Below are 12,130 nucleotides of genomic sequence, written 5' to 3'. Positions count from 1 at the left end.
GGTGGGGAGGGAAAGATGTCTTTGGTGGTGGGGTCGGATTGCAGATGGCGGAAGTGTCGGAGGATGATGCGTTGGATCCGGAGGTTGGTGGGGTGGTATGTGAGGACGAGGGGGATTCTTTTTTGGTTCTTATTGCGTGGACGGGGTGTGAGGGATGAGTTGCGGGAGATGTGGGAGACACGGTTGAGGGCGTTCTCGACCACTGAGGGGGGGAAGTTACGGTCCTTGAAAAACGAGGACAACTGAGATGTACGGGAGTGGAATGCCTCACCCTGGGAGCATATGCGGCGGAGGCGAAGGAATTGGGAATAGGGGATAGCATTTTTGCAGGAAGGTGGGTGGGAGGAGGAGTATTCTAGGTAGCTGTGGGAGTCAGTGGGCTTGAAATGAATATCGGTTTCTAGGTGGTTGCCCGATATGGAGACAGAGAGGTCCAGGAAGGGGAGAGAGGTGTTAGAGATGGTCCAGGTAAACTTAAAGTTGGCGTGGAAGGTGTTAGTGAAGTGGATGAACTGTTCGAGCTCCTCGTGGGAGCACGAGGCGGCGCCGATACAGTCATCAATGTAACGGAGGAAGAGGTGGGGTTTAGGGCCGGTGTAGGTACGGAAGAGGGATTGTTCCACGTAACCTACAAAGAGGCAGGCGTAGCTTGGGCCCATGCGGGTACCCATGGCTACCCCCTTTGTCTGTAGGAAGTGGGAGGAATATCCTGGTAAATCTCTTCTGCACCCTTTCCTATAACGTGGATTCCAGAAATGCACACAATACTCTCATTGATAATTGTGACACATAGTTACCAGCCAGGATGGGATGGTTTGCTTTTTGAAGGGGAACTTACAGGTAATAGAGTTCCCATGCATTTGTTGCCTGTTTACTCCCAGTGCAAAGAGGTTGTAGATTTAGAAGGTGCTGCAGTGTGACCCTTTTGTGAGTTGCAGCAGTAATGTCCTCTAGATGGTATATGTTATTGACACTGGTCACCTGTGGTACAGGCCTATGGTGCAGGGAGTGCATGTTGAAGGTGGTGGGTGTAGTGCCAATCAAGTGGGCTGCTTTGTCCTGTGTCGGTCAGCTTCTGGAGCGTTGTTGGATCTGCACCCATCCAGGTGTGTCCAAGAGATTAATGTTTATTGTGTGGATGTGATGGTGTGGAGGTGCCGGTGTTGGACTGGGGTGGACAAGGTGAGAAATCACACGACACCAGGTTACAGTCCAACAGTTTTATTTGAGAACACAAGCTTTCAGAGCCTCAATCTTCTTCAGGTGTTAGTGAGAGAAGTAGTATCAGACACAGAATTTATAAGTAAAAGACCATAGGGTCATATCACTTTTACCTATAAGTTCTGTGTCCGATACTACCCCTCTCTCACTAACACCTGAAGGACCGAGGCTCCAAAAGCTTGTGTTTTCAAATAAACCCATTGGACTAAAACCTGGTGTTGTGTGATTTCTGATAATGTGTGGATGGAGAGAGTTAGAACAGTTTCTGCTTTTGTGTGATTGATTCTTTCTCATTTGCAGCCTGCATGCTGGCAAATCAGCAATATCAAACAGCGAGGCACATCTCTCTCTCTCACCGTCAACACAACGTCTCCAAAGCAAGTTCTTGACTAAGAGATAGCAACTGTAGATGCTGCAGTCAGAGATAACACAGTGTGGAGCTGGAGGAACACAGCAGGCCAGGCAGCACCAGAGGAGCAGGAAAGTTGATGTTTCGGGTTGGGGCACTTCTTTAGAAATAGTGACACTGGAGGAGGACAATGACACCTCCCACAAACTGGAGGAGCAGCATCTCATATTCCGCCTCGGGAGCCTACAGCCTGATGGCCAAACATGGAGTTCACCAGTTTTAAAGTCTCCCCACCCCCAGCCTCATCCCATGTCCAACCCTCCCTCTCATCCCGCCTCCTTGACCCGACACAGCCTGTCCATCTTCTCTCCCACCTATTCGCTCCTCCCACCTCACTGACCAATCCCCACCACTGCCTACCTGCCCTCACCTATCACCATCCCACCTACCTTCCCCAGCCCCACCCTTCCTCTCTCTATTTATTTCCCAGCTCCCTTCCCCCTCCCCCATTTCTGAAGAAGGGTCCCGACCCGAAATGTCAACTTTCCTGCTCCTCTGATGCTGCCTGGCCTGCTGTGTTCATCTAGCTCCACACTGTGTTATCTCTGACTCTAGCATCGGCAGTTCCTACTATCTCTGAGTGACCCAGATGAGTTTTTGCAACAATTGGCAGTAGCATAGCACACGCATCCAGGACTTTGGCTACTGCAGAGCGTAAATATCCCCAGATGGAGAAGGAAGGTTTGGCAGTTATATTTGGAGTCAGGAAGTTCCACGATATCTTTACGGATGTAAATTTTTAATAATAAAAGACCACAAACCCCTGCTGGGTCTACTTAAAGAGGACAAGGCAGTGCTGCCCATAGCCTCAGGCTGAGTTCGGCAGTGGGCTTTAATTCTAAGTGCATAAAATTACAAGTTGGAACACCATCTGGGAGGCCAAGTAGCAAGTGCAGGTGCATTGAGCCACCTCTGCTGGCAGATACACTGCCGGTGGTACTGCCACTGGAAGATGGTTTTATATTTACTGGGCACATTTCAGTCACAGCTGATAATATCAGACTTTGGGCACAGAAAGATCCCGTCCTGACAAAACTGAAACGCCTGGTGGAGATGGGGGAAACCAAAGGGCCGTCACAACCAGAACTGAAACCTTTTTGGACCCGGAGAGACCAGATCACAGTGGAGGATGGCATTTTATTCAGGGGAGCAAGAGTGATTGTCCTGAGCAAAGGTCGCAGCCAGATACTGGCTGACCTCCACCAGGGTCATCCAGGGGTTTCCAAAGTGTAGATGCTGGTGAGAAGTTATGTTTGGTGGCCAGGATTGGATGCAGACATAGCCGTGTTGGTGGGGGAAGTGCGCAGAGTGCCAACAAGGACAGAACTTACTCCCAGCAGCTCCCCCACATTTGTGGGAATGACCAGTTAAGGCCTGAACTCAGTTCCGTGTTGACTATGTTGGTTCTTTCATGGGGTCAATTTTCTCAGTCTTTGTAGATGCCCACTCAAAGTGGTTGGACGTGCATAGAGTTCATTCATCAAACCTGGGAATGACGATAGAAAAACTGTAATACGCAGACTCCTGGAAGTGTTGGCCACAGATAGCGGGCCATCATACACCGGCAGGAAATTTGAATATTTCCTAAAGTCAGTTGGGGTTTGCCATATAAAGACAGCTCTCTCCCATCCACCATTCATTGGTCTGGCAGAAAGAGCAGCCCAAACTTTGAAGGCAGGCTTGAAGACACAGCCTATAGCTTTGCTAGTTACTATACTGTTCCAGTTCCTATTTATTATTTATAGGGACCACTCCTCATGTAACTACAGGGATGGCTCCAGCAGAGTTGCAATTGGGGAGAAGGTTAAATCTGATCTTTCTGGACCTTGGTGGAGGGGGTGGGGGGAAGCATGGTGATGTGACGCAGCATCAGGAGCACCAGCACCGGTTGCCAATCTCCGCAAAGTGAGAGAGACTGTTTACTTCAGGGAACAAAGTTTGATGTACGAGCTACGGGAATGCCCCTGGGTAAGAGGCTTGGTCAGCGCAAGATCAGAACCGGTGACATTTGGAATTCAGGCAGGTGCAACAGTCCTTCACAAGCATGTGCACCATGTGAAAGCTACAAACTCACAAATGGTATGGGATCAAAACGTGCCCAGCTCCTTGGAACAGTTAGAAAGGCTGTTGGAACCCATGGGTTCTCCCTCTCCATTGAGCATTGAAGATACCTCCGAATCTGAGCAAGATCACGCCACATCGACGCCTTTGCCACTGGAAGAAGACAGTGAATTTCTTCTGAGATGCTCTGGGTGCAAAAGGTGAGCTCTTGTCTGTTACATGCCGCCTGTATCAGAGGCAGAGTCAGAGGAACCTGACCCGCTGCTAAATCGCATTGGGGGAGCTGCCAAAAAAAGGACCGGCCTATGTCCTCAGACTCAGAGGGGAAGGAATGTGCTGATTGTAACAAGGTCAGCCAGCTGGACATCATAGAATCTGAGTTCCCTGATTGGGGCTGTTAACTTGGTCCAATCAGGGAGCCCTGGCTGACAGATAGAAACAGGAGTATCAGAGGCACTGTTCACTCTGAGAGCTGGCTCTGAGGGAGCTGGATCTCTCCACGTGTAAATAACGGGTGACTTGGTGACAGGATACCAGCCTCTGTGGAGATATCTCAGCAGGGACCACACTAAACAGAGTTCACTCAATGCCTTCTCAGGGGAAAATAGGGATGACCAGAAAAAGTAATCTAGCCAGTGACACTACATCCCATGAATAAAAAATTGAAGAGTAAATTCCTAGGGGGTTACTTATTTGAAGTTTTTAGGATATTAAGGGAACAGATAAGGTAGATAGTAAAAATTTGTTTGCCGGTGGCTGGAAAATCTAGAACTGAGGAGCGAAATCTAAATATTAGACCCAGAACTTTCAGGAGAGAAACACAGATACAATTCCACATACAAAAATTGATAAGTTTGGAATTCACTGCTGCAGATGGACTTGATGTTCAACCAATTATTCATTTTAAATCTGAGATTGATAGATTTTCATTGACCAGTTATTCAGGGATCATAGAAAATTTAAGGAGGAAATAGATAGTAAATTAGTGATGTGTTGAAAGGGTATGGACATTGGGCAGGAAAGTGGAGTTGAGGGCAACATGTGATTATATTAAATGGCAGATCAGGCTGAAGGGGCTGAATGGCCTGTTCCAGCTGTTATTTCTTATGTTACAGGGCAAGGGAAAGCCATTTGGCCCCTCATTTCTATGCTGCTGCTTCTAAGGAGCAATTCTCACACCACCTCTCCCTACCCTCTGCCCACATCCTTGCACATTACCCCTTTTCAGATATTTAGAAAATGTAGAAAGATTTACAGCACAGAAGGAGGACATTCTGCCCATCGTGTCTGTGCCAGCCAAAGGAATGATCCACCCGGTCTAATCCCATTTTCCAGCACTTAGCCCTTCTCCCTGGAGGGCACAAGACTTCAGGCCCATCTACAGTCACCCTCCTTATCAATATGTCAAGGATTTCTGCCTCTGGCCCCATTTCAGGCCACCCTCTGAATGAGAAGGTTTATCCTCACATCCCCTCTAATCTTTCTATCAATCTCTTTAGATCAATCTAGTCATTGTTGGGATAAATAGGCCTTCCCTTCCCATCCATTTTATTCTGGTCCCTTACAACCTTGTCCACCTCAATCAAGTCTCCCCACAGCATCCTCTGTTCCAGGAAAAACAATCCCAGTCTATCAAAACTTCCCTCCTGGTTGCAATTTTCCAGCCCCACCAACGTCCTCATAATAGGGTCTGTGTCTATGTTCTCCCTGCTGAGCCCCTTTCCACACAGATGGATTCCGTAGAAATGTCTCCGAGTTACAAAATGGCAACAAAGCCCCTCTCAGCTCAGTCATTACATTCACTCACCCTGCTTCTCTGAAGCCTTTCCCTTTAGTCACGTGACCAATCCAATCATAGAAAACCGCAGCAGGAGTAGGCCATTCAGCCCTTCGAGCCTGCCCCACCATTCAATACGATCCTGGCTGATTATCCAACTCATTCCCCTGTTCCCTGTTTCCTCCCCATACTCTTTGATCCCTTTAGTCCTAAGAACTATATCTATGCCCTTCTCAAAAACATTCAATGTTTTGGCCTGAGCCTCTTTCTGTGGCAGAGAATTCCACAGGCTCCCCACTCTCTAGGTGAAGACATTTCTCCTCATCTCAGTTCGAAATAGCTTACACCATATCCTTAAATCCCGAATGGATTTTTTTTTGCTATAAGCACTAATCCAGTCAGTGCAACCTGCAGCCTCATGCTCTGTGTTGAAGTGGACTCTTTGTCCCAATACTTACTGGTTACAAAGCACTTTGGTGTGTCCTAGGGTTGTGAAAGGTGTTACGGAAATGCAATTAATTTCAGGTTTGGCACTGAGAATTGCTGATAAATTGTTTTACATTTCATGAGTCAGTCTGCTGAATATCTACTAGAACAGTGCTGTGAGATTTTATATTTTGTGAAGGAAACAGAAATGAATTATTAAAGATTTCTGTCTGTTCTAAAAGACAATGGGTCTGTGACCTCCCATCTAGCCTGTCACAGAAGAGGCAGAGACTCAAGTTAATAGGTTTCTAGATTGAAGGAAGCGCTCATTGCAGGAAGAAAGGAAAACAGAAAGAATCACAACTGGAAAAGAGATTCACAGAAATAAAGGCACATTTCTATCAGTTATCAGGTTAGTCAGGAGGGAATAGCAGGCTCTGACAGATGGAAGTCCCTTTTTAAGGTTTGGAGACCTGGGGATGTCGTATTGGGTTGCCAGGCAATAAAATACAAAAGAGAGAAAGACTTGCATTTGTACAAAACATGTACAGCACAGAAAGAGGCCATTCAGTCCAAAGGGACTCTGCTGGAGTTCATGTGACCATCGATGGAGATCTGGGGGCAAGGTACTTTCCTTGCTCTGTCCTCTGGACCGGGTCAATGCATGTCATTACCTCAAGCGTAACATGAGCAAATATTGTCTTCTCAATATGGGCTAATGCCCACATGCCTTCCCAATGAAAAACTGTTGAATGCTTCATAGGGGCAGTGTAGGAGCAAGTTACTGCAGATGCTGGAATCTGTACTGAAAACAACAAATGCTGGAGATCACAGCAGGTCAGGCAGCATCCATGGAGAGACAGCAAGCCAACGTTTCGGGTCTAGATGACTCTTCATCAGAGCATAGGGACAGAGGCTTGTCTGAGTAAGGACTAAGTTTAAATACAACATGAAAGTTCATTTGAACCTGTTAGTCATATTCAAGTGGTTGACTTCAGCTTACAGAATGAGTGTAGTTAGATCTGCTAACGCCATCCATTGCTGCCATTTTACTTTGAACAAAAATTTCCTGCCAATGTAAATGTAAATGTGGAGGATTGAACTTAATGAACTCAGTCTATTAATTCCCTCCTTCTGCTTCAACACAATTTAAACAGCAATTAGATTGGGGTGGTTCTTAAAAGTTGACAGTTCTGACAAGATTTCACCTCCCCCACAGGCCTAGGCTGCGTTTAGATTCTGCTTGAAGATTGTGAGAGGATTTTGTTCAGTTTGATTTTGGCACAGTTTCTATGAGTATATGGTAACTGGAGAGGATACAACACAATGGACCAACCTGTCAATGTCCAAATGAACACTGGAATGCAGTGATGCACTGGTAGCCTCAACCAGTCCCCAACAGCCTGGCTGCCCATATCCAAAACCATTGACTGTTTGTATCACAATTCTCAGGCAGTGCAGCAAATTGAGAAAGCTTAATGTCGGCCCCACTACCACAATCTCACCAACTTTTCTCATCATTCCTTGATGCTGTTCAACCCTTATCCCAATTCACACCCTTAACCTTCAATACTACAACTTCGACCCTGACAAATCTTGGAAAGCTGAAGGGCTTCAGAAGTCTTGGAAAAGACCCAATGTGGAAGATCCCGGCTCCCAGTCTCCAGCAATGTTCCCGGGAAATCCAAAATCCAAGGCAGAAACAGACACTCGACACAGAAATGGAAGATCAAATCACTCCAGAATGTGACTGGTCACTCAGTATAGACTGGGGAACATTTAATGACCTCCAGTGTGAAGGGGGGTATCACAGCAATGCTGCACTCTCTACAACACCTTAAGATCATAAGACGTAGAAGCAGAAATAGACCATTCAGTCCATTGGGCCTGCTCTGCCATTCAATGAGATCATCCTCAACTCCAGGTACCTGCCCTTTTCCCAGAACCCTAGATTGCCTTACGGATCAAACATCTGTCTATCTCACGCTTTGATGTACTTAGTGATGGCCCTCTGCAGTAAATAATTCAACAGAGAAGAAATTCCCCCTCTTAAATTAAACAAAGAACTGTGGATGCTGAAAATCTGAAACAAAATCAGAAATTGCTGGAGAAACTCAGCAGGTCTAGCAGCATCGGTGGAGAGAGAAACAGAATGGAGAGAGAAACAGAATTAACATTTCAGATCCAGTGACCCCAGAACTGTTTTGTCTCCACAGACCTACTGTGTTTCTCCAGCAATTTCTGTTTTGGTTTCAGGTTTCCCATCATTCTCTGTCCTAACTGGGCAGCAACTCCTTATTGTCAGATGATACCCTTTTGTCTGAAACTCTCTCACAAGAGGAAACAAACTCTCCACATCCACCCTGCCATCTGAACAATGTTCCCACCTGTCTGCTCATTCCTTTTCCCCTCTTCCCCCATCAACAGCAAAAACACCACCTTTTCCTATCTGCTTCTAGTTCTGAAGAAGAGTCATACTGGACGTGAAACATTAACTCTGATTTTCCCTCCACAGATGCTGCCAGACCGGCTGAGTTTCTCCAGCATTCACTCTGTTTTTACAAGATTGCTAATACAATCCACCCAGGCTTCTGTTTCTGTTTGAGATATTTTCTAACCAACCTGTTCAGATGTGTTATTACTCACTTCCAGAGCAGGGAGATCATGAACACAGGCCACTGATGTTCAAGAACTTGACTGATCTGAATTCTCTGTAATCATTCTTTCCAACACTCACCCTCAACAAGCTTCTAAAACCCTCTCCTGAGAGCATAGGGAACACTGTCTAGGATTTCTTTGCACACAGGATGCTTGATAACATGACAAGAATTTAAATGTGACAAGTTATAGTTAATACTTAATGACATATTTGTTGTGGCTGCTGTTGCTGTTTGTTTCTTTCTGCCTTGAAGCCTCCAACATGAGCTCATTATCTGCCTCCCCATCTGGATCTTGTTTAAGCGAGGGTTACGTAAGATTCTCTCTTCAGCTCTCCCAGGTGATGTCTGCTGTTCCTTGCAGCCCAACAGTACATACTCCTGCTGAAAGAATGCAATATAAATAGGAAACCAAACACCACAGTTGCTTGCCAGAGACCACAAGAACATCAGCAAGTCTCTATTTTGCTCAATTAGTGCTTTCTGTCTAATCTAGACCTGCCAGGATTTTAGCTCAACACAAACAGAAATTCTAAAATAAAACAAAATGTTTTGAAAGTAGAAAAAGACAAAATTCTGAAAGCACTCAGCAGTTTCTATGGAGAGTGAACCAAACTTGACACTCCAGTTTAATGGCTTACTGTCGCTGAACAATCTTTTCTTTATTCATTCACAGGATGAGGGCATTGATGATTAGGCCAGCATTTATTACCCATCCCTAATTGGCCAGAGGGCAGTTAAGAGTCAACCACATTGCTGTGGGTCTAGAGTCACATGTAGGCCAGACTAGGCCAGTCTGGCAGTTTTCTTCCCTAAAGAACATCAGTGAACCAGATGGGTTTTTCTGACAACCAATTCATGGTCACCAGACTCTTAATTCCAGATTTTTATTGAATCCAAATTCCACCATCTGCTGTGGCAGGATTCAAACCCAGAACATTACCCGGGTCTTTAGATTAACAGGCCAGTGGTAATACCACTCGGCTGTCACCTCCAAATCTTCCTTTCTAACTTTTTCTCTTACAGCTGTAGCGTAGGTAACACTCTCTATCTGTGGGGTAACTCCCAGGTGGATTGAAATCCCACCCCAGAGGCTTGAGCCCATGATCCAGTTTGACATTTCCAGTGCAGTAGTGAGAAAGCGTCACATTGTTGGAGACTCTTCCCACTCATTCAGAAGGGCACAAGAAGATCCAGGGCTCAGGGATGGAGCACAAAGGGAGCTCTGTCCAGGTACCTTGCCAACAGTTTTCTTTCGCTAACGAAAACTGAAATTGCTGGAGGAACTCAGCAGGCCTGGCAGCATCAGTGGGAAGAAAGCAGAGTTAATATTTCGAATCTGGTGACTCTTCACCGCTGGACTGGAAACATTGACTCTGCTTTCTTTCCACACAGACCTGCTGAGTTTCTCCAGCAATTTCTGTTTTTATTTCAGATCCCTGGCATCTGCAGTTTTTTTTTAAATTTTATCCTTCACTAAACCGGCCATAATTAATAAGATCTTTGCAATGTACACATTTGCTGTGTTATGGAAATGACTACATTATGCTGTAAGCATGATTTAAGTGCAAATGGAATCAGACATTGCCTATACCAGGCAAGGTCAGGTATCCTTCTCCAAACAGAATTAATAACTCTCTCAGTGACCTCAGAAGCCATCGAACCGCATGGAAACAAATCATCTTCAACCCCAAGGGGCTACCTAAGAAGGGGATATTTTAGAGTGGGCTGGCTCGTACCTACGCATATGGAATTAAGTCATGAGGTTTCTGATATTTTGTAGAATTGCACATCCCCATTTCAAATACCAACTCCAAATATGTACATTATGTAGAAAACGAAGCATTCACTGGTGTCCGGAATTGAACTTTAATCTATCAGTATGTACCATGTACGCAAAAGGCAAAAATACTTGAGGAAATCTGAAATATAAAGAAAAAGTGCTGGAAGTCATCAGCAAGTCCTGTGGAATGAGAAATATAATTAATGTTTCTGGTCGCTGAGCTTTTCTGATAGAGCAGCTTGGGTGAAAAGACATTGATCTGAAACATTAATCCTATTACTCTTGTCCACACATGCTGCCTGACCCACTGAACAGTTCCAACATTTTTTGTTCCATTCTAAGTTGTGTATTTACTGTTTTATTAGGCAGCTGTTTGCCCAAGTGTCAAAAGTTATTTTGTTTATTGTGCGCAAATTGCCAAAGCCTGCTTATTTACATAGAAAACAGGAGCAGCAGTGGGCCGTTCGGCCCTTCCAGCCTGCAACACTATTCAATATGATCATGGCTGGTCATGCAATCTCAGTATCCCATTCCCACCGTCTCCCCATACCCCTTGATCCCTTTAGCCGTAAGGACCACATCCAGCTCCCTCCTGAATACATCCAATGAACTGGCCCCAGTAGCTTCCTGTGGGAGAGAATTCCACAGGTTCACAACTCTGAGTGAAGGAATTCTTCCTTATCTCAGTTCTGGATGGCTTACCCCTTATTCTTAGACTGTGACTGATTTGCTGAGTTTAAGGTAATTAATCTGCTGCGCGGTCTGTAGGAGAGGACACTCTTTGGGAATGTGCAGCGTTCTTTCTGTCTCTCCACATGCGTATAAAGGGTTTTGGAGCTGCACGGTGGCTAGTTGGTTAGCACTGCTGCCTCACAGCACTAGGGGCCCAGGTTCAAGTCCACCCTCGGGCAACTGTCTACGTGTAGTTTGCACATTCTTCCCGTGTCTGCGTGGGTTTCCATCAGGTGCTCCGGTTTCCTCCCACAGTCCAAAGATGTGCAAGTTAGATGAATTGGCTGTGCTAAATTATCCACAGGGTTCAGGGATGTGTAGGTTAGGTGCATTAGCCATGAGAAGTGCAGGATTACAGGGATGGGGTAGGGAGATGTGTCTGGATGGGATGCTCTTTGGAGGGTCAGTATGGACTTATTGGGCCAAATGGCCTGCTTCCACACTGTAGGGATTCTAAGGTTTACACTGAGACTCCAATAGCTGGACATTTGTTATACATTCCTTGTCCTGAACCTTTCACTTATACCATGGTAATTAAAAAGTCTGCCATTTTACCGATGGCATTGAGCAATGTAGACTCAAGAATTTTCTCTTGTTTCTTACTGTCAGTCACCATGACTTCCATCTTACTTTTCGCCTGTAGCTTTTAGGGTGACTCACTCTGGATGGCTTTGAGCAGACTATTCCTCATTTTCGGGTGTTTCCTGTGTTTGAGCATTGACTGACTGCTGATATTGATTCATATTGATTAGCCTACTCTGCGTTAGCCTATCTCATATGAACATATAACTTAGAGGCAGAAGTAGACCATTCAGCCCATAAAGAATGCTCTGCTGTTCAACTGGATCATTGTGTCTCAACTCTGCATTACGACCTGCCCTATAGTCACTCAGTCTTGTTAATCATCTGTCTCTACTTTAAAAATGTTTAATCACTTTATTTCCAGTGGGCCAGAGTTCCAAAGACTCATGACCTTCTGAGAGACAAGGCATTTTTTTTATGAATTTGAGTTATTTATTATAGCATAGATTTAGAAAGATACAGTGAAAAGTGTTTTGAACATA

Source organism: Rhincodon typus, chromosome 29, assembly GCF_021869965.1.
Source record: "Rhincodon typus isolate 14 chromosome 29, sRhiTyp1.1, whole genome shotgun sequence".
In the NCBI taxonomy this organism is placed as follows: Eukaryota; Metazoa; Chordata; class Chondrichthyes; order Orectolobiformes; family Rhincodontidae; genus Rhincodon; species Rhincodon typus.
Note: the sequence above shows the minus strand (reverse complement) of the source record.